Below are 21,492 nucleotides of genomic sequence, written 5' to 3' on the forward strand. Positions count from 1 at the left end.
CCCCTTTCTACATGTTATTCAGCTACTGCAATGTATGTTAATCCAGTTGAATAATACATGTCATTCAAACCTACTAAACATCAAGCTACAACGAATGACACTGTGAATATATTTCCATTGCTCTTCTAATTATGTCTTTGATATTGATTTTGACGGATGGAACTAGCGAGGGCATAAAAGTATCTGTATTGCTCTTGAGACATACCCCATGCCAACCATGGTGTCACTCACGTAATAAACTTTTAACAAATATCTGTTGAATGAGTAACTGAGTGGTACAAATCAGTTGCAATGTTGTAATTACACATCAATCAACAGCATATTCACTTTCATAAATGCTGGTAGACTAATAATAGGTATTTCAAATTTCACATGTCCAAAACTGATTTCCATTTTTTCCCAACCATAATATTATCCTCCTGCAGACTTTCCCATTTCAATCATCAACATCTCTATCCTCTCTGTTTCTCAGGTTCTACCTTCAAAATAGATATTTATGGAACCAGTTCCTTCTCACCACCTGCACTGTTGTTACCATTGTGATCCAAGTCTCCATCACCTCTCACTTAGATTATTTCCATAGCTTCTTGGCTGGCCTTTACTTCCATCCTGTGCCATCTACTTTTGGCATAGCCACCCAGTGTGATCCTCAGAAAACCTAATTCAGATCATGGCTTTCCTCTCTTCTAAGCCTCCATTGGCTGCCTTACAATGGCCTTCAATGCCATAGATGATTTACTCTTGAGCTAGATGACTAAGTAACATTATCAAATATCCATCAAGCAAAGTTAAGATGAGAGAAATGAAAAGAGGCAGGATACTCTGTAACTCAACTGCTCTCAATATAATTAGATTTTGATTGAAATACAATGAGAAAATTGTATTCTGTTAACTAGGATTTCCTTTTTCTTCTGCTCAGCCTATCTCTTACTACTCCTCCCTTTGCTCATTCTTCTAGAAACACACTGGCTTGTGAACCATTTCTTAACCATGCCAGGTTTGCTTCCAACCCAGGCTTTTGAACTTGCTGTTTTCTTTCGCCTGGAACCATTCTTCCCATAATTATTCCCATGGCTCATTTCCTCGTTTATTTCAGGACTGGACTCAAATGTCACCTGCTTAGAGAAGACTTATTTGACTTACTACTTAAGTTTTCCCATTTTCTAGCATTCCTTATCTTCTTTTCCTGCTTTATTTTTTTCTGTAGCACTTACAGCCTTCTAGTGGATTTTAATATACATCTCTCCTCGCCCATGACAGAAAGAAAACTACAGGAAGACAGGTATGTTTGTGAATTTTGTTTACTACTATACCTCCAGACCTAGAACAATGCCTAACACGTAAGAGACACTCAATGAGGCTGTGTGCAATGGCTCACACCTGTAAAACTTGCACTTTGGGAGGCTGAGGTAGGTGGATCACAAGGTCAAGAGATCGAGACCATCCTGGTCAACATGGTGAAACCCCATCTCTACTAAAAATACAAAAATTAGCTGGGCGTGGTGGCACGCATCTGTAGTCTCAGCTACTCAGGAGGCTGAGGCAGGAGAATTGCTTGAACCTGGGAGTCTGAGGTTGCAACGAGTCAAGTCGTGCCACTGTGCTCCAGCCTGGTGACAGAGCGAGACTTCATCTCCAAAAAACAAAAAAGGACACTCAATGAGTATTTGTTAGATGAATGCATGAATGTCAGGAAAGCCTAATTGCCATTACTCATTCTATTGCTATATATAAGGCAATGACAATTTATTTGGCTCATCCAGAAAGCTTTAGCAAGATTGATAACAACCCCCAGGGAAGAACTCATGAACTCCATACTGCCCAACAAAATCTTTTTCTTGGCTTCTCCTTCTTTTTTGTCACTCCTCCTCTTTTGCTTTTCTCCACCCTATGCTACCTCCTCATAAAATTCTTTGCTTGAATTCTGTCCAATGCAAGGCTCACAAAAATAAGTTAAACAGATCTTTCCAGACAACTAGTGTTTTCTACCATCCTGGAATTTCACTGCAACACAGTACATTTCTATCACACTACCTTTTAATGAAATCTTTACCCAGAATACTCAAAAAGTCATCTTCTGTATGAGCATGTCTGCTTTTAGTAGACATAAATGGCTAGCCTCTGTGACTGTTTTCTTTTTAACAATAAAAGAAGAAACAAACACAATGGACAATTATTAAACAATGAACAACTGATTACAATTAAACAAATGGACAATTGATGACAATTAAACAATGGACAATTGATGAGAAAAAGCTCGCTTGCTAACTGAGTAATTCTATGACACACAGTTTTCATCTCATTTTATTATGTTAAAAAATAGAATAACAATAATGGAGTAAAACCCTGTTTTGAGGCACCATTATAGTATGATTATGGATTTAGTTATACGGCCCACCACCTCATATCCCTGATGTATCATGTAGCTCAGCATATTACACAATTCGTCAAGGGTAAAAATTATTTTTCCCAATCTAGGCTTAATTATATATTGAGTATGCCACTGAAAAGTTTCCCCTACCATTATCTCTTCTCAGCATAAGGGGGACAGTGTCTGTACATTGAGAAGTTATTGGTATTGCTATTATTTTTAGCAACCTATCATCATGCACCCTTGGAGGTGAAAACATAATTTAACAGAGATGATAAGGGACCCTTCCACATACAGAAGAAGCAGAGTGTCTGTGGAGCTACATATACTCAATAGCTATGAATTACTTCAAGAGAATCCAATATGTACTAAGCAAAATTTAAAATTGAACTGCTCACTGCAATTTCAGCAGTTGTAAAGTAATGTCCCCTGTATTTGTCCATTTTCACGCTGCTGATAAAGACATATCCGAGACTAGGCAACTTACAAAAGAAAAAGGTATAATTGGACTCACAGTTCCACCTGGCTGGGGAAGCCTCACGATCATGGCGGAAGGCAAGGAGGATCAAGTCACATCTTACGTGGATGGCAGCAAGCAAAAAAGAGAGAGAGCTTGTGCAGGGAAACTCCCATTTTTAAAAACCATCAGATTTTGTGAGACTTATTCACTATCAGGAGAACAGTGCAGGAAAAACCCGCCCCCATAAGTCAATCACCTCCCACCGGGTTCCTTCCAGGACATGTGGGAATTGTGGGGGTTACAAGTCAAGATGAGATTTGGGTGGGAACACAACCAAAGCATATCATCCTCTAAAGAATAATAACGTCAGTAATAATAGCAAAAATATATAGTAATGACAGCAAATAGTAATAGATGACATTAAATGAGCACTACTATGGCCACTGATCTAATTATTTTACTTGCAATAATTCATTACAGAAATAATTCTTTGCAGGATCTGAATTTTAGGGGAAAACATGTCATGAAATCTGAGGATTTTTTTAAAGATTATCATGCTCCCAGTAGGCAAGGGAACACTCATTGTTGTTCTTGTCTTTGCCTTCACCTAAGAAAATAATGAAAGGTGATAAATAAGGATAAGAAGGAATTCACTTATTTATTTATTTTCCTGAAATACAAATGAAGGATCAACAATAGAAGTTAGAAAGAAAAAAAAAGAGGGGAAGTGTAGATATTTCAAGGACATAGATAACTAATGAGCTAATGAGAATTAAATCACTACTATATGTCAGGCACCGTATTAAGCATTCTACAGGTATTTCATTCAATCATTATAATGCCAAGTGAGGTAGGGATCCATTGTCCTCTTCGTAGTGAAGAGAAAAAGAAGCAGTTAAACACCTTGACTAAGCTAATAATAAATGGCAAAACTGAAACCATAATCTTATCAATCTGACTTAGCTCTCAGGCATATACTATGAGCATGTTTAACCTTATTTAAAATATTTTTATTTTTTATGTATTTCCCCATGATATCGAGCAGTAAAACCTTACAATAAAAAGAGACTAGGTGGTTTTCCTTTAGGGTAGCTAGGATGTAAGGAATAGGGAAACAACATTCCATTCCACAGTCTACTCTGTAGAGAGAGACCAGACAGCAGACAACAGTAGAAAAGAAGAAAATAAAACAGGATGTTTTTAAAGACCTATTATAAGTGGATAAACAAGGAAAAAGCAAGAAAAAAGGATAAAGTTTTCCTACTTTGGTTTTTTTATTTCTTTTGTTGAAATTCCAAAACTTATTCTATTTTGAGTATTATTACTTGCCCTTGAAAACATTACATAGATGATCTGTTGAAAGATTAAGACCATGAGTGTACAGTATATCCACATAGGATGAATTAAATCCCTTATTTGTAACCATGAAAGAAACTATATGTTTTTATTTTCTTTTTTTGTCACCAACTCAAAATGCAAATACACACACTCATACACTTAAATTTTGTAAAGAGAAAACAATGATAAGAATGGATTGCAGCTCAAATATCTACACATTTCTCATGACTCTAAATAATTTGCAGGCACAAAAGTATACTAGTACTTGGTTACACTTCAGGAAATATTAAAAAATATTGATTAACAGTGATTTATTAATATTTTAGAATAGAAGATTATTGAATGTGTTGTAGATAATGATAATTTGCTAGCACAAAAATATACTATTACTTGGTTACACTTCAGGAAATATTAAAAAATATTGATTAACAGTGATTTATTAATATTTTAGAACAGAAGATTATTGAAGATTGTGTTGTAGATTCTATTTATTTTCTACTAAATCCAAATAAGATGTATTTTCCATGAAAACTAGGTCTTACACTGTATTTGAATTTAAATCCTGGGATCATATTAATGCAGAAATTACAAGTGTGTCATTTAGCACATAATTTTCCCAAATGGAGACATTTTGCTGAATAACAAACTTCCAAATTGAAGATACAGCATATGATAAAAGCAGTTTGAGTCAAATTTTCCCCAACGAAATCAAAAAACAAATTGTGTTGATTTAATTGTGAACTTATACTTATGGATTATAACATGAAGGAACGAATTTTTCACTTTCATGTTACACCATTGCCTTTATTTCCAATCCAGAATTATAGAGGAGTTGTAAGGCAATTAAGGGTGTTACACAGGGCTTTTGGGTGCAGCACTGGAATTTTAAAACAGGTTTAATGGCAATTTTTGATAAGTAATATACTGTAATATACCTTTTAAACTCTACATAGACTTTAAAATCTTTTATGGAAAATTCTCAAGTTTCCATAATAAAAAGAATGCTCTGCTTTCTTTGGGGAATATTTTTGGGAAAAATAACTTAGTTCAATTTTCATGGAAAAAATACCTAAATAGTAGTATTGCTGTTCAAATTTTGTCACATTTCTTTTTGTGGGTCTTTTGAAGTAAATGAACAGGTTTATATAAACATTATGATTTGGCTTCTCCTAGATGTTAGAAAGAAGCAGTGTGTAAGTAGTGACGTACTTGGGCTTTACGTAAAGAAATTGTGCCATTTTTTCAAGCCAGATATAGCTTCTGTATCAACAAACGGAACACAAATCTTTAGTCTAGGACTTAGAGTGGGGGAAAAAGGGAAAAAACAACTATAACACTTAAATGAAGTCTTTGTATCTTAGGTTTGTTGACCAGAGTATTATATATATCTCATGCTACTAAAATTATGATGTTATCATATATTCAAGTTAATTCAATAAGTGATAGTTATCTGTAGTAATCATAGAGAAAGGAACTATTACTATGAGGGACCTGTGGGTACAGGACCCTAGTAGTAAGTTAGAGTAGAGGTAAGTATCTCAGCAGCCCATTCTGCTTTCCTGTGAAAAAGCAGGTATGCAACACACATTTGCTAAGCACACCAAGGTCTAAGAATGATACACATTGAGAAGTTTGAACATTATTACATCTTGATAGCAGTTATGAAAATTGTTAAATGAAGGTTCTTATGGTGCACTTAGAAATCACTCTTTAATCCAAGATGTGATTTTCATTTCCACCCACACATACTAATGTCTTCTTAACTTTCTGTATAATTCCTTGGCCTTTTCATATAGTATCTTAGGTTATGTTAGTCTTTAATTTCTATCCGTTAACTTATAGGACACATTCAGCTACCTGTTAGTCACACCACAAACCTTTGTGCAGACACTTGGAATCTATTCCTAATTGTTTTCACAGTTGATTATCGTGGAGTCAGCTATATAAGAAAAAGCCACTGTAATTAGTGCAGTTGATTCCTATGTTGAGCCGCTAACATCGGTCTGTTTGAAAGTCTCTTTTTGTGCATTTACACACAAGTTCTTAAGCAATGATGACAGCAGTATCCTAAAGATTAAAAAAGAAAGAAAGAAAGACAAAAGAAAAGAAAATAGCATGTAGAAAAGTCGAGTAGAGTTTATTCCATGGCATGGTCATTTTAAAGCAGGTAGTTTTTGAGAGGAAGGTGTTTTTTTGTTGTTGTTTGTTTGTTTTTGTTGTTGCTGTTGTTGATTTGTTTGCTTGTTTGGAGAAACCAGCAAAGTAGAACTCCGAAGTCCATCTTTTAGCAGTGTACCTCAGGGTTTTCAATTCAGACACAACGTATATGGGCTGACACTTTCCAGATCATTGAATGCAAACCATTAAAAAGAACTATATGTAGCCAGGAAATAAGAAAACATTTTATGGCTCTCTAGAAGACAGACTGGGTGTCTGCTTCTGCATGCCCTTTTCTTTTCTTTCTTTTTTTCTTTTTCTTTTCTTAATCTCTAAGATAATGCTGACATCATTGCTTAAAGTTCTGAATGTGACTAAGAATAATCATTCATACAAAATATCCCCAAAGGGTCTGTCATCTGGCAAACAGCTAGGAATATCTTTTGACATCTTGCTTTGCAGAACAGCAATAATCTCTCACCACCTGTCAATTCCACGTCTCATCCCCTGCCCCTGGTGATTCTTGGCAATCAGCAGCCAGTGCCTGTGTAATAGCACTTCTGCCTGCTTCTAGTGTAGTGCTTCAAGCTGTCCTGTTTCTCAGAGAGCAGACACATTGCCTAAAATGAAATCTTAGAGGTACTGTCCACACTCCGTCAGTAGACGAAGGAATCTGAACTACTCAGACTGAAAATAAGGTGCAAGGGGGTGTAATATGGATGTAATATGAACTTGCATACATGCTCCTTTGGCATATGATCCCCTCTATAAAAAAAATTAAGTTGTAAAATATGTTAATGACATCATTGAGGTAGATAAAAAGGAGCAAAGAAAACCAAGAAGTTTCACATGATACATTTTGAATTTAGCAAAATGTGGTTTTACTAGGAAACATTAATCAAATGTAGATGAAAATCAAATTCATTCCATATTTCTCCCCAGGAAATAATGATTAATAAGTGAGTGAGCTTTGAATTCAAACAAACTTTAGTTAATGAGGAAAATACAAGCTTTGACTGTAGGCAATGGTCTTGACATATATTTTTTTCCTCATTTCTGGAATAACTCTTGCCTCATGATTCATTGATGGGATACCTATGAATGAATAGTTGCATAATGGTGAAGAGATTGTGTGTGTATTTTGAAGCCTTTCATTTTCTTCTGTCTTCCCTGATTAGTCATGTCCATTATCCAGCTAGCTCTAAAATTCACATCTTAATTGCTCATTAGTTTAGTTTAGTGAAAAATGATTTAAAAATTATTATTCCACCTTTAAAAAATCTAATAGCCATTACGGTCGAAGGATAAAACCACTAAACATTATATTTAAGAAACATAAAAATCATATTTAACATAGTGGGAAATATTTCAAACTAGAAATGGCATAGATGAGAGATTTGTTTAAAACTTATATATACTATGAAAGTACAAATGCCAAGCAGCAAAACTAGCTTAAAAGTCAGTATCATTATATTTGAAGAAAAATTCTTTGATAATTACTAAGCCAATTTCATAAAATGGGTTTTTAGCAATTTAAAAAAAGGAATGCAATTTGAAAATTCTCACTACATTTTAAATGTAGACATTTATGGGCAAGCATTAATCATAAATATCAACAAGTTACAAAAAAAGCCGCACAATTTTATTGTATGAAAATTTGTTTTATGCACATATTTCTTATGATATATATTCAGAGCACAAATAAGCGTAAAGTATCTAGATGGCTTATTCATAAGCAAGTGATACGTATGTGTCACAACATAAATTTTATAGTTGGTAATGTTTGCTGAATTCTCTCAAATGGCATTGAAGTTAGTCAAGGTCAAACTTCAAATCTAAACTTTAATCTTACATCCATTTCAAAGATTCTACGTGCACACACACATTCCACATACCCACACACATACACACATACACACATACACACACACACACACGCAGAAATGCACTTACAAGTTCCAGCCTTAACCACTACTTGGGTCAGCCTGCCTGCGCTGCGCTGTTTGTGTGTGTTTGTGTGTGTGTGTTTGCATGTTTGTTACTTTTTTTTTCCTCATTGCTTTTCTTTTTCTTACCCAGTCAATGAGCTGCAGGAGAGGTGGGTTGGGAGGGAAAGGGGTACATCCTACCTCACTTGTACATTGACACTGGAGCAGTCAAATGTCACTGCTCTTGGGGGTCAGTTCCTCCAGCTGACTATCTCCTAGTGGTGCCTTTCAGGCTCCTTCGCAACCTCTTCTCTGAGCATCGCCATCCTGCAGTTTTCTGAGGCATTCTCTCCGCAGCAAACATCCTGCCACTCAGCCTCTGCTCCATGTGCATATCAACGTGCAGCCCCCCACTCAGACTTGCTTAGTCCTACCTGGTGGCTGCCTTCAGTTGGGTTCATAGTGAAGGCTCTGCCTTTTCTTCTATGTACTCCCGAGCCTATGTCCTGCCAGAATTGTAAGTTCTGTTCAGACACCTGAATAGATAGACACTGGTTTCTATTTCCTGGACCCCAGGGACCCACACTCAGTTCTCCAAAGCATCCTCTCACTGTGGTCCCCAAAGCATTCTCTGACATCATCCTTCTACCAGGGGTGGATTAGGAAGTAGAAAGCATCCACTTCTTTCCACCTCCTGTTAGGCAGACAACTATCTTCACGGAAAACAGTACTTACAAATTCAGCAAATCTAGCAGACGATATTCTAGTACTTCTGTATAAAATATATGCATAAAATCTAGTTTTTGCCTGAGAGTGAAAATAATGGATAATATCCATTGTAACCACCCATTAGACAGAAAAATAGGTAGATATAGCAATCTACACATATAAATAGATATTTAGATACATAGATATGTAGATACACAGATTATAGGTACATATGCACAGATATATTCCAAACACTGTTGCCAACTGATATGACTTGGATCTACCCAAATCTCATATCTAATTTTAGTCCCCATTGTTGGAGGTGGAGCCTGGTTGGAGGTATTTGGATCATGGGGATGGATTTCTCATAAATGTTTTATCACCATCCCCTTGGTGGTGTCCTTGTGATAGTGAGTGAGTTCTTGTGAGATCTGGTTGTTTAGAAGTAGGTGGCACCTGTCCCCCGCCCCCACCCCCACTCTCTTTCTCTCTTGCTCCTGTTCTCACCGTGTAATGTGCTTGCTCCCTATTTGCCTTCCATTGTGATTGGAAGCTTCCTGAGGCTTCCCCAGAAGCAAAAGTCACTGTGCTTCCTATACAGCCTGCAGAACCATGAGCCAATTCAACCTCTTTTCTTTATAAATTACTCAGTCTCAGTTATGTATTTATAGCAATGCAAGAACTGCCTAATACACCAACTAAAGATATGTTTTGTCATTAGTGACCTGAACATTCTCAGCTATTCATGGCATTTAACAATGCTTCATTACAAAAAATGGATTTAATTTTTTACATTTTATGTGTTTTATTCATGATAAATGAAATGTGCTTTATTCATGATAAATTTATGTGCTTTATTCATGACAAATGAAAACTTGTTCTTTTCGTTTGTTTTTATCATGAATAAAGCACATAAAATGTACCTTTCATGTTACAGGCTAAAACGTTTACATTGCAGGCCCTTTTATTCCTCTCCTGCCCTTAACCTCCCCAACCATATACACCAATAAAGAAAAGAAAAAGAGAAATGAATTAGCAGTGAGCAGTTAGTGGAAAAGATACAAGTTTTTTTCATGGCCAAGTCTAAAGTCACTTTGAGTTAATTAAACACAAGCTCCTACTAAGCCAATAGAGGACATATTAAGTCTTTAAAAATATTAATTGTGATTTTTCTACACTAGATTTCTGTTGCTTGATTGCTCACTTATGACTAAAATTGTTAGACCTGTTAAAATATAAAAACACCTGGGAAAAAACCCCAAAACAATTGCTCCTGAAAAGTTGCCATCTTCCCTGGAAGTTTCCAGTGAGCTGCGTTATTCTCATTGCAGCACGGACACATAGACCCACAGTATCATTCCTTCTGTTTGTCTTTCCATTCTCATTTTCCAGGCTATTGCATACAGCAACTATTCAAACGTTTTTTGGATACCTTCATTAGCTATGGCTTCCAAACGTTTGGTTAAAATAGTAAGCTAAGCTGAGCAAGCAACATTTTGGCCTTTTCATTTTATTGGGCACACTGGTCATTTATTGCCCCTCCCCCACTCTATTCCCCTGGCACTAGCGCCGAGCATTCCCTGGATGGGGATTTGGCTGTCTGGCTAGTGGCCACTTCACTGCATGCCACACATCTGTGCCCTTGGAATCTGAGGCCTTGTCTTCATTTTAGGGCACTAGAAATCTTTCTGCCAAAACTCCAAAAGTTGTTTCTTTCTTTTCTGTTCTTCTCTGTTTTTCCTCCTTTTTCTTTTCTCTTTTCCTTTTTTTTTTAAATTTCTGAGAACAATATAAGCTACACATACATTTGATGGTCAACAGCTGGCACTACTAGGAAACATATGTGTAAGAGTAGATTTCAAAGGCCTTAATGCATCTCCTAGCTCCATCTCCGATTCTATAATGTTGTAGAAGTCACTTAAATCTCTCATCCCCTGTCGACTTAACTACAAAAGGAGACCAGTTATAGAATTGTGTGAGAGGAGAAAATAGTTGATATAGATGGAAGAGCTTTGAAAATTCTGCACTCTCGCATATGCATTGTATTAGTATTACTATTAGGTCAGATGGACCCTCATCTATGACTGACCAAGATGCTGGGTACATGAGCTAAAGGAATCCAATTCATTATTCCAGGGTTGCATTGCAGTGGATTTTATACAGGCTAAGAAAAAACAAAAATGTTTTTAAGCCTCCATCCTCAGATTAAAACAATAAACAAAAAATTATGATATCCTTAACAATGTCCTGGGTTAATATTTTATTCCACAAATTAAGATTTCAGAACTCTTTACCCTCTAAGAGATAAAGATTGAACACGGCTTTATAGGCTTTGAATTTCATAACTTCTAATCTATGCTCATAACCTGGAAAATGTTATCATACTGAATGCCCACATGAAAAGATACTTTTGGGACCTGCCAGTGACAGTTTATACACACATCAGTCCCTTTTCAAATGTCATTTCCATTAGTATCTTACATCAGAATTATAAGTGAAATGAACACGCTGTAACCTAGTATTTTAAAAGGTTATATTGAAGGAGTAGAGAGGCTTAAATTAATTTTCCCTTTTCTCATCCAGTAGGCCTTTACTCAATAGGATTTCCTATAATTCTATCTTAATCCATATCTCTGTGGATGAACCAAACAGACCACAACAGAGAAGAGCCTGCCAAAGTGGCTTCCTGCCAGCAGCCCTCTCTCCTCTTTAAGATAGACTTCAGCTTAATGATTGTACAGTGATCCAAATCAATGAAGAAAGCAAAGAACAGACACGTATCTCATTATCTTCTGCAAAGATCTATTTGTTTAGCCATGTGCAAATATTGCCCTAAAATGGTAAGTTGGTTAGCACATATTAATCATTTACTAGATCTACTCAATTCCTAAAATGAATGTTAATTTAATATGCAGGGAGAGTTGCATGGCTGTTTTTGTTGCTGTAGACTTGATATAGGCCGAGAACAAGCAGAAAATTATTTAGAATATCCAGTGGAATCCATCATTATATTTTTGAGACTATTAATTAGCCAAAGATTGTGAAACTATTTTCTAGCAATACTAGTTAAATGAAGTAGAAAAGTTAAACGAAGGCTAAAAGCCCACACAATGCTATCATGCTCTAAGTATTGTTCTCAATTATTGGAAGTACATATATTATAGAAACTCAGTATGTATTTCCTAATGAACTGCTTCACGTGAATTATTTCATGCCATAATCTTATCCTTTCCTACATTTTGGCAACTGTTGAGAGGCTGGAAAAGACTGTATTATTTATTCTGAGGCCAAAATATAATCATACTTGGGTAAAAGATACTAGATGTTCATCCACTGAACATTTATTATCGCAAATTTTCATAATCCATAACACTTAGGATGTTTACATCTAACTTTTATCTTGATTGAATTCAGCATTAATAAATTTGAATTTTTTTCACTAAAATATTATTTGGGCTATGAATATCCGGGCAAAAACCACCCAAATAAGACTAGGTTTTTATCAATTTATAAATGAATAGGTTGATTTTGAAAAAGTTATCTTTTTAAGTATCTCCAAGGAATTTAGAAAATGAAAAATATAAATTTGAAGGTTGATATAGTAGATTCACTTTAACTTTTTCTACAGGAAACTTTTTCAGAATATGAATCAATAAAATAAAAAGTGTTTACTTCTGTATCTTATGTAGAAATTATTACTAAGGTAGGAATGAATCCTCTCTTAATAGTCCATACAATCACTTCATTCAATCACTTATATATTTACCAAGAAAACTACAAATCTTATACTTTGTATATATGAAAGACTATTAACGTATGAGATATACCCATATTGTAATTTATTTAAGAAAACAAAACTAAATTATGAAAAAATAATCAACTTTGTGATATTGCCCTATGTAAAATTTCTTCTACTTCACAGTCTATATACTACAGCTTCTCTATAAAAACTCTCTCAGCTCTTCAAGATCTTACCTACAAATAAAAATCTCTCTACATTCATCATTACTTTTTTCCTATTACCTAAAATGAAATTATTATCTGGAAATGTTGCTCTTAATACTCTTTCCCTACTGATACAAGAAGGAATGTACCTTCTTGTAATTCCAGCCCAGCCTTTTGAGAGGCTGATAAAGGACGATTGCTTGAGCCCAGGAGGTCAAGACCAGCCTGGGCAACATAGTGAGGCTCCATCTGTACACAAATTTAAAAATTTAACCAAGCATGGTGGTGCATTCCTGTTGTCCCAGCTACTCAGGAGGCTGAAGTAGGAGGATTTCCTGAGCCTGGGAGATTGAGGCTGCAGTGAGCCATGATGGTGCAACTGCACTCCAGCCTGCACAGTAAAGTGAGACCCTGTGTCAAAAGGAAAAAAGAAAAAGAATAGCCACCAGGCAGGCTGCAACGCTTTATAAGAAATAAGTCTCTCCTTTCCAAATTTATGAAGTTCATCATTCTTCAACTGACAGAATCCTCTCAATTAACAGGCTGCACATATTTTAAAAATTCATGGAAATTGACATTTCTTTTTCATTCCTTGGTATCTACCCCCATAACTTAGAAATCAGCCATGTGTGTCTATTATGCAATTTTCTGTATTTCATCATGTTTGATAGGTATTTGTGAATTCATATTGCCTTACTAAAAAATAGTACCTTCTTGAAAGCTGTCTCTTGCTATATATTGGGTTTGTATCTCACATACTGTCCCACATAGAATCCTTCACATAGTGGAAATTTGCCGTATGATGGCAAGAGAAACAGGAAGGCATGAAGACCCATTCATTCATACCACCCATTCAGGATCATCTTTTCATGGAGAATTATTTCTAGGCCATTTAGTGAACAAGACATTTCAGAGCTCAATAAATTTCAAAGGCATATACATTCAACAACTGGATCAGTATTAGCTGAAGACAGTTTTCCAGAGATAGTTTAGAGGTACCAGTGCTCAGAGATTCTAAACCAGTATTTCTGAGGTAGAGTCCAGTAGACTACACTTTTAAAGAAATCTACATACTTTTTTTAAAGCCTGTTTCACAGCAAGATTTTAGAACTAACCAATATTTTACATGACACATTTTCTTAAAATCTTGGGGCCTTAATATTCACATGAAACATGAGTAAACTATGACTTGGAGTAAATAATAAAATTTGCCTAAGTTTATTGAATTATAACTCACAGCTGGAGTTTGGGGTCAATACTACCTTTTACTATACCACAATTGCCTTCCATGGAAATACTTTTTTGTTTAATTATGTTTATCACTTTCTCAGGAGATATTATTCTAGATTGTGGGTTACTACATCAAGCCTATCTAACACACCCCCTTTCTCCTAAAGTTTTGGTCAAGGTTTTATTTGCTTGTTGGTTTAATTCTCCACTGTGGCTTACTTGAGCACACAGGGAATCTGTCCTGTTTTCTTCCCATCCCTAATCCTAACCTGATCTTAATCCATTACCTGAGAAAGACATTCATATGAGATCCTCTTTCTCCTAAGCAATCATTTTGTATATCCAGCTTTTTCTAACCACTTACTAGTAATTTAACCAATTCTCCTGGCCAACACTTGAATCAAAGTGATAAGACAAATTAATTCACACTAACCTGCTAATGAATATAAAGAAAATATAGCATCATTCTCCCAAAATATATAAGAATTCAGTATGCTTACAAAAAACTGAAGAAAGTACAATCATTGAGTGATAATAATTTTGCCTAGAAGAGGCATTTAGAACCATTTATATTTATAATGCAGCTAACATTTTGACTGGTGTATTAATATCATCCAGAGAAACAGAAACATACACACACACACATATATATACACAGATGTGTATGTGTATGTATATGTATATATAGGCACATACAGCCTATTGATAATTCTGGAGACAGAAAGAGAGAGAGAGATTTTAAGGAATTAGATTACAAAATTGTAGGAGCTAGCAATTCCAAAATCTGAAGGATAGGCTAGCAGGCTGAAGACCCAGGTAAGAGTTGATGCTGCAGTTTGAGTTTGAAGGCAGTTTTCTATTAAGGCCTTCAACTAAGTGGATGAGGTGTACCAACATAATGGAATGTAATCTGCTTTGGAATATAATGGAATGTAATTACTCAAACTCAGCTGTTTTAAATGTTAATCTTATCTAAAAAAATACCTTCATAATACATGCAGAATCATGTTTGACCAAATATCTGGGTACTGATGCCTAGCCAAATGCACACATAAAATTAACCATAATACCTGGTAATACATAAAGAAAATTCATTTTACAAATCAAAATAATCTGAGATTAAAATTAAGGCAATGTATCCTTACGGAGTATTATTGTATCTCATCAGTCAGCTTAACATGAAATGAGACTACTAGGACAGGACTGATGAGAAAACCATAGTATAGAGAAATAACATTTCATAATAACATTGCACAAACAGAAGTTCAAGGGCCTGCAGGATCAGAAACTCAATTATGTAATCATTTTATTTTTTTTGTGAGATTTGAAAAGCAGCATTATAATTTATTCCAGGGTAACCATAAATCTGAATTTCATAGGCAAACTTCTAGCAGCAGCAAACATGTGCACTTGAATGTATTCTAGACAAGAGACCAGAGTAAACTGTAATAAAAATTTCAAAGAAACTAATATCTAGTTCTTTGAAAAATGCCATAATGCTTCTAACTCTCTCTTTTCTCTATATCTTGTGTATATACGCAAGATACCTAAAGGAACATTAGAGTGCTCTTTCTTCAATCACCTTACACAATTTTATTATTGTCTTATTTTTCTTTTTCACACACAAAGTGTTTTCGAAGCTCAGTATGTATTTCCTAATGAACTGTTTCACATGAATTATTTCATGCCATAATCTTACCCTTTCCTATACTTTGGCAACTGTTGAGAGGTTGGAAAAGACTGTATTATTTATTCTGAGGCCAAATATAATCATACTTGGGTAAAAGGTACTAGATGTTCATCCACTGAACATTTATTACAGCAAATTTTCATAATCCATAACACTTAAGATGAACTTCAAAGCATGTATGGGGGTCTTGATACAGCTTGTTTGCTTAAGTAAAAGCTATGATAAACTTAATTTATCTTGAGGATACTAGAATCTGCGAGAGAGTGAGAGACGTTCCTAGATGTTATTTTTGGCTTAATTTTTCAGTTTGTAAAACAATCAGAACCACTCAGCGGCTCTAGGACTGATAGAATAGAGGTATGAGCACAGAGAAGTCTTCAGGAAACGTACACTTTCTAACATAGCTGGAGCTGAGGTCCAGGTCCAGCACTATTACAGATGGAGGACATGTGTCTAGTCTCAAGTAGGGAGATTGACCAAGGAAAACTGCATCAGACAACCAAGTCAGGGTTTCAGACACAATGGTGTTATGGGATCCTTGGGGGTGTCGCTTTTCTGGCCTAAAACCTCTGTCCAGTGGTGCCTTTTCCTGAGTTTTGCTCGGCCCGCTGGTCTCATTCCACCCACTCGGCCTGGCAGGCTGTGCTTGGCTCAAGGTACTAGCCTGTATCCCATGCCTCCCAAGGGTGAGTTAGGCATGGAGTGGCGAGGGGTGTGTCAGCAAGCGTGAAGTCCAGCCTCTATGCAGTCAGACCCTTCAGCTACTGCAATGCAGGCAGCACCAGGTGCTGGCATGGGTGCCAGCTCTCTGCAAGGCTGCAGCTGGACAGGCACCCCACAAGCAGCTGGCACTGGGGAATGTGGTGGCACCCAGAAGCTCTGAGATGCCAGGAACCTCAGGGCCTCAAAGAGGGACTAACAGCCCTGGTTCGGGGAGCTCCCAGGTCTGGGCTCCTACAAGGGCTGCAGCTCTTCTCTCCCTCTCTTCACCCACAACGAGGTGAGCAAAGGGCATGTTTCAGTCCTGTTTGTGGTACAGCTCTTCTAGACTTGCCATTCAGCAGGACCCGAGTTCTTGTCCTGCAACCGGAAAGAATGAGGTACATAGACAAGTGGAGGATGAGCAAGAGGAAGAAGAGCTTTATTGAGCAGTAGAATAGCTCAGAGACCTGCTGTAGATAGCTCTTTTTTGTAGCCAAGGTGTCTGGACGAGTGTTCAGCCCTCAGCAGAGCGTAGAAAGCCCTGGGTTAGGTTGCTTCTCTCTGCAGACAGGTCTCCCTGGAGTGGAAGCTCCTCTCTGCCGCTGGTTGTCCCAACACTCTCCAGCTATCAGCAGAGAGAGTAGCTCCTAGCTCCTCTCTGCAGCTGGTTATCTGCTTCTCTGCTCTGCTCTGGCTAAGCCCAGGGCTTCTATGGGCCTCAGAGCGGGGAAGGGCATGCTGATTGTTACATGGGCAGCCATGGGCAGGCCCATGTAAAAGCACCACGAGATCCCCCTCAGAACTGGCAGCCTGCCCCCAGGCTTCAGACCTTCCCGGCCTAAAGGTGGGGCTTCACTGGGGACCTGCCCCCTTCTGCCCATGAACCTGCCATCCTTCTACTGCTGTTCAAGGCACCCAGGCTGCCTGACTTTGCTCCTATCTCCTGGCACAAAAAAAGAGAGAAGGCAGACATCAAGAACAGGCACCTCCGAGCCTGCAAGGGCAGGGGCCTTCCTGAGCGAGAGTGCAGGGAGGTTTTCCCAGGCCTCCAAGAGTGTAAGGATGCCTGAGTCTGCAGCCACTGTTTGGGCAGCTGCAGCTGTGCCTGGGAGTGGGGCAGGACTCCTGCCTGCTCCACGGAGCGAGGCTGGGTATGCAGCCGTGGTTTGGGCAGCTGCAGCAGCACCCGGGGAGCTACCACCCCAACTCAGAAGGGGTGGGGCTCCATTGTCCATGGTCCCCCGGCTCCATACAGTAGGCAGCCCCAACCGCACCTCCCTGCTCCAGCCGGGTGATGGCAGTGGCAGGCTGTCTGGAGGGCTGCTAACATCAAGGGAACCAAGTGAAAGTAAAGGTAAGCCATAGTGCTTAGAACGGTTTCAGACAGGACAGAAGCCAAATTACAAAAAGATGGAGGCATAAGGTCAAAGACAGACTGTCATATCTTGATTTAACTAATTATTGTATGAATTGAAAAAATGTATGCCCTAGAAGAGAGCAGCTGAGCCTGAAGATCTGAGTAAAATAAATCAGTAACCACAAGAGAAGAAACAAGACAGTAGGAAACAAGGGGCCAAGGCATAAGTTAGTTAGGTGTGGAGTAACCCAGTAGCTCCATCAAGTGGGTCAGTAACTGTAAAGGTCACTGTAGAAAATGTTGACTTCAACTTCCTCTTTAAAATCCTTCTGGAATCTGTATTTAAAAATGAAACAACACTATCCTAAACATTTTATGTGGATAGAAATTTGTTTTCTTCCCAGATATGTTTGATTTGTGTCTTAAGTTTTAATCCGTTAGATATTTTGGTACCATAAACAGGAGTGCAGTTAGTACAGTGTATTTTGTAGACAATAGAAAACAATGAGTATATTTTTCAACCCTAAGAAACTGTACTATAAAGTTTGCTGGGACTTCTGTATCCACCACATCTAAATATATTTAATAAAGATAAAATTTGACACTACAAATGCTACGTAACATATATAGTTCTTTTTTTTTTTTTTTTTTTTTTTTTTGGAGACAGAGTCTCGCTCTGTCACCCAGGCTGGAGTGCAGTGGCGTGATCTTGGCTCACTGCAAGCTCCGCCTCCCGGGTTCACGCCATTCTCCTGCCTCAGCCTCCCAAGTAGCTGGGACTACAGGTGCCCGCCACCACGCCTGGCTAATTTTTTTTTGTATTTTTCAGTAGACACGGGGTTTCACCATGTTAGCCAGGATGGTCTTGATCTCCTGACCTTGTGATCCGCCCGCCTCAGCCTCCCAAAGTGCTGGGATTACAGGCGTGAGCCACCGCGCCCGGCCACATATATAATTCTAAACACACGCACACACACACACACACACAGACACACACACACACACACACAGAGACACAGACACACACAAATGCAGTCATAGTGCACTACAGCTTCAGACTCCTGGACTCAAGTTAACACACTGTTTTCTCATGGTGCCTTTTTTCACTGCCCATCCCCCTTTGCAAAATGTTTAGCAATATACTCTCAGTGACATATTTTTTCTATAATTTCAATTCCATTCAAGACTAAATATGTCGGCCAGGCACAGTGGCTCATGCCTGTAATCCCTGCACTTTGGGAGGCCGAGGTGGATGGATTACCTAAGGTCAGGAGTTTGAGACCAGCCTGGTCAACATGATGAAACCCAGTCTCTACTACGAATACAAAAAATTAGCTGGGCATAGTGGCAGGCGCCTGTAATCCCAGCTACTGGGGAGGCTGAGGCAGGAGAATCACTTGAACCCAGTAGGCGGAGGTTGCAGTGAGCCGAGATCGCACCACTGCACCCCAGCCTGGCCAACAAGAGCAAAACTGTCCCTGCCTCCCCCCAAAAAAGATTAAATATATTGCTATTCATAAAATTACCTCAAATACCAAAACCTGTAATACAGTAGGCTTTGGGCATTCAGAAGGAATCCTGAGACCTCTATAAAATCTTAAATTCACAAAGCATGTAATTTTCTCCCTAAAATATGGACAAGACATAACAAAGTGCCACAAAATCAGGTCAAGATGTAGAAGCTTGGCAGATTGTGTGCATAGGCCTTGAGCTAATTCCCAGAAGCTCTTATAAGAGTATCACAGTTTCTCAAATTAGTGTCTTAGTAAAATTAAAATGAAATTCTGGGGTCTTTAATCACTAATTATGAAGAATGTTACATATCTGATCTATAGACGTTTTAGGAATTTGGATTTTATACAACTTTTTGCTAATAGATCCTTCCATTCTTTTCAAGTAAAGCCCACTATCTTCATCCAAAAAAAAGAAAGATTTTCTCAGGACACCCTTGTGTATTGTCGGTAAGAACGTAAATTGGTACAGCCATAATGGAAAGAAGTATGGAGGTTTCTTGAAAAATTAAAAATAGACGGCCGGGTGCAGTGGCTCATGCCTGTAATCCCCACACTCTGGGTGGCCAAGGTGGGGGGATCACTTGAGTCCAGGAGTCCAAGACACACCTGGCCAACATGATGAAACCCCATCTCTACTAAAAATACAAAAATTGGCTGGGCATGGTTCTGCTTGTCTGTAATCCTAGCTACTTGAGAGGCTGAGGCATGAAAATCGCTTGAACCCGGGAGGGTGGGGGTTGTAGTGAGCCAAGATCACGGCAGGGTACTCCAGCCTGGGCGAGGGCAAGACTCCATCTCAAAATAAGAAATTTTTTTTTAAATTAAAAATAGAACTACTGTATGACCCAGCAATCCTTCTTCTGGGCATATACCCAAAGGAAATGAAATCGGTACTTCATAAAGATATCTGCACTCCTATGTTCATTGCAGCATTATTCCTGATAGCCAAGATATAGAAACAACTTAAGTATCTGTACATGAATGGCCAGATAATGATATTATGATACATATACATACGCACAACATATAATGGAATATTATTCATCCTTTAAACAAAAGAAGGTGATCCTACCGTTTGAGACAACATGGATAATCTGGAGAACATTATGCTATGTGAAATAAACCAGGCACATACAAAAAAATACTGCATGATCTCTCTCATGTGTGGAATCTAAAAATATGTTCAATAAACAGATATAGAGAGTAGGAACAGCAGTTACCAGAGACAAAGTGGGTTGGAGATAAGAAGATACAGGACAAAGGGTATAAAACTGCAATTACTTAGGAAAACTGTATTCAGGATCTAATGTACAGCATGAGGACTCTACCTGGTAATAGTGTATGCTAAGAAAGTAAATTTTAAATGCTCCTAGCCACAAAAAAAGTTAACAATATGAGATGAACGATATGTTAATTGTCTTGACAGTAGTAGTTTTAACTATGCATATGTATATGAAAACACTATGTTACACGCTTTAATAAATAAAATTTGCAGGACAAAAAAGTCCTGCAAATGTTCCTTGTGCCCTTTCTACTTCTAGTTCACAGGTTCCAGAATAACCAGATGACTGAGGAGTGTTGAAGATTGCCGTGATGGAAGTGCCTCAGTCAGCCTGGAAGACTGTATGGAAGGAGTTTGCCTGGCCACACTGTCGTCCCTCTCTCCCTAAAAGAGACACATTTGCCTTTGTGCAAAGCAATACATACATTTGGTCTATGTATACACTTTGGTCTATGTATTCTGTTATTTAACATTCTAATAATGTTGATGACCTTAAAATATGCTTGACAATGATCCTTATAAATCATTATTATTCTGCCTTCCGAAAGATAAGAATTATGGGCCAGGTATGGTGCTTAACGCCTATAATACAAACATTTTGGGAGGCCCAGGCAGGAGGATTGCTTAAGCTCAGGAGTTAGAGACCAGCTTGGGCAACATAGTGAGACCTCATCTCTACTAAAAATAAAACAAAAAAAGTTATGATAGTGACATTGCACTCCAGCCTGGGTGACAGAGCGAGATCCTGTATTCAAATAAATAAATACCTAATATAGGAATTATCAAGTTCAACACATATTATTTTCGTAT

The 21,492-nt window shown here is 37.8% G+C and overlaps 1 long non-coding RNA gene across 1 annotated transcript; it reads left to right on the forward strand.

Moving 5' to 3' along the window:
* The first annotated feature begins 11,732 nt into the window (after nucleotides 1-11,732).
* On the forward strand, nucleotides 11,733-21,195 carry LOC115833173. Its single transcript, XR_004028619.1, has 2 exons — nucleotides 11,733-11,802; nucleotides 20,942-21,195. It is a non-coding gene; the product is annotated as an uncharacterized LOC115833173 (long non-coding RNA).
* Nucleotides 21,196-21,492: the final 297 nt, after the last annotated feature.

Source organism: Nomascus leucogenys, chromosome 25, assembly GCF_006542625.1.
Source record: "Nomascus leucogenys isolate Asia chromosome 25, Asia_NLE_v1, whole genome shotgun sequence".
Classification (NCBI taxonomy): Eukaryota; Metazoa; Chordata; class Mammalia; order Primates; family Hylobatidae; genus Nomascus; species Nomascus leucogenys.